Source organism: Mandrillus leucophaeus, unplaced genomic scaffold (assembly GCF_000951045.1).
Source record: "Mandrillus leucophaeus isolate KB7577 unplaced genomic scaffold, Mleu.le_1.0 Scaffold1219, whole genome shotgun sequence".
NCBI lineage: Eukaryota > Metazoa > Chordata > Mammalia > Primates > Cercopithecidae > Mandrillus > Mandrillus leucophaeus.
The window spans coordinates 176433-179020 of record NW_012100532.1 but is presented as its reverse complement, the minus strand read 5'-3'; positions in this window follow the sequence as shown (position 1 = coordinate 179020).

Below are 2588 nucleotides of genomic sequence, written 5' to 3'. Positions count from 1 at the left end.
TTCCACAGAAAATACTCTTAATATAGAGTATTAGGACATATTTTAGCATACACCCTTTTTGAGGTGTGGCTGGCTCAGTAAAAATGTGCTGATGACATGAGAGAATATGTTATTAATGACATATTCTTGGAACATCACTGTATTTGTAGTCACATTTTGTCCTTGCATAAGTGTGTACATAAAAGTAACAATAGATTATTCATTATGAGAAATATGCGAACTATAAACACTTGTGTATTATCTCTGATTTATATTGCTCCCAGATGTTCACACATAGTAAAAGGTGAAGGCAGGAAACAATAACTTTGTAATAAACTAAATAAAACTTCTCTGATAATCTTGGATAAACGAATGACATCAGAATTACAATTTCTTAAATACATTCTATACTGATAAGCATTATCTCTGGATCAGAGAGAATAGTTAGTATCTATACTGTTTTATAGTTTCTTTTTTTAATATTTTGGAATAATGAATATGCCGAATGAATAATTTCATCACACTTTTATTGGGCAAATATTCACAAACACATTGGGCACTGAACTGAGTCAAATTCTCTGTCTCTGGGACTTCTAATGTAACATGCCTGAATACTTTCATTCACTTGTTCAAATAACTACTGGGTCATTACCATATTCCATGTCTAGGTACAGATGCTAAAACTGCAAACTACATCATTGTCCTCAAGGAGATTACACTGAGTGGTGTAGAGGTGGGATGGGTTGGCTGAGAAGACAATTAAAAAACAAACAAACAAATAAAATAATAAATGTACTTAATCAAAGAAATACAGTAGGAAGTGACTAAGTGGTGCTGTCTACAGGATACCTCACTGAAAAGATGGTATTGAAGGTAAGACCTGAAGTATTTTAAGAAGTCAGTTAAGAGCCGGGCACGGTGGCTCCCACCTGTAATCACAGCACTTTGGAAGGCCAAGGCAGGTGGATCATGAAGTCAGGAGATCGAGACCATCCTGGCAAACGTGGTGAAACCTTGTCTCTACTAAAAGTACAAAAAATAAGCCGGGCGTGGTGGCAGGCACCTGTAGTCCCACCTACTCGGGAGGCTGAGGCAGGAGAATGGCATGAATCCAGGAGGTGGAGCTTTCAGTGAGCCGAGATCGTGGCCACTGCACTCCAGCCTGGGCAACAGTGCAAGACTCCATCTCAAAAAAAAAAAAAAAAGTCAGTTAAGAAGAGAGCTGAAGCAAAGGCTTTCAAAGCTGAAGATAATAAAGCACAGTGACCTTTTGTCTTAGCTTGGGCTGCCATAACAAAATATTATAAACTAGGGTGATATAAACAACATAATTTATTTCCTCACAGTTTTGAAGGGTGGAAGTGTAAGATCAGGGTCCTAGCGAGCTCAGGGTCTAGTGATGGCTCTCATTCTGGTTTGCAGATGGCTGCCTTCCTGCTGGGTATTACATGGCCTTCCCTCTCTCTCTTCCTCTTCTTATAAGTTCACCAATCTTATTGGATCAGGACCTTATCCTTGTGACCTATCATAACCTACCATCCAATCCTATGACAGTCCAATCCTTATGACCTACCATCCAATCCTAATTACCTTCTAAAAGCCCTATCACGTTGGGGCTAGGGCTTCAGCATATGAAATTGGAAGGACACAATTCAGTCCACAGCACCTAGGAAGGCGTTCAGCTGTGGGAAGAGTATAAGAAAAAGGCCAGCGTGGCAGGAGTGAGCAAACAAACGGCAAGACAGTAGGCCAGTTAGGTAGGATCCACATAACGTAGGGTTTCTAAGGCAAAAGTTAAGAACATGGATTTTATTCTACAAGTTATGGGCAAGGGGCATAGAATAGAGGTTGTTAAGTAGGGAAATGCAAAATGTGATCTGTAGTTTAAAAATTACTCTGGCTGCTTGGTAGAGAGAAGTATTAAGGGAAGAGTTAGAACCAGCTATGGAATTTGAGAGGTGAAAGTCTTGTTCGAAAACTATTCAGAATTACATTAAATCAACTGTGAGACCCTTCTGTATGAGGCCCTCCATGACTGCACAGGTCACATATCTGCAAAGACAACTCTAGAATCAGGAATAGAAGGAGGAAGACCACTTACAAGATTATCGCAACTTCTGCAGTTGAAAAATGATGATGCCCTGTAATAGGGTAGTGGTGGTTGGAATGAAGGTAGGTTGAGAATTGAGGAAACACTTTTTGGATAGAAAACCCAGAGAATTAAGTATGGGAGGTTGGGGAAAAGGAGGATCTGGATTCAGCAGGTGGTTGGATGGTGAGTTGAGCTGGGGAGGCTGAGGGAGAAACAGGTGGGCTGGGGGTGAGGATCAAATGCTCCTATCTGAAAGGTTACATTTAATAATCAATAAAAAATCAAATTATTGAAAAATAATGTATAATATTTTGGGGCCAGGCATGGTGGTTTACACCTGTAGATCCAGCACTTTACAAAGCCGAGGCAGGAGGATCCCTTGAGCTCAGGAACTGGAGACCAGTCTGGGCAATATGGCGAAACCCCGGCCCTACAAAACATACAAATATTAGCCAGGCATTGTGGTATGCACCTGTAGCCCCAACTATTCAGGATGCTGAAGTGGAAGAATCACTTG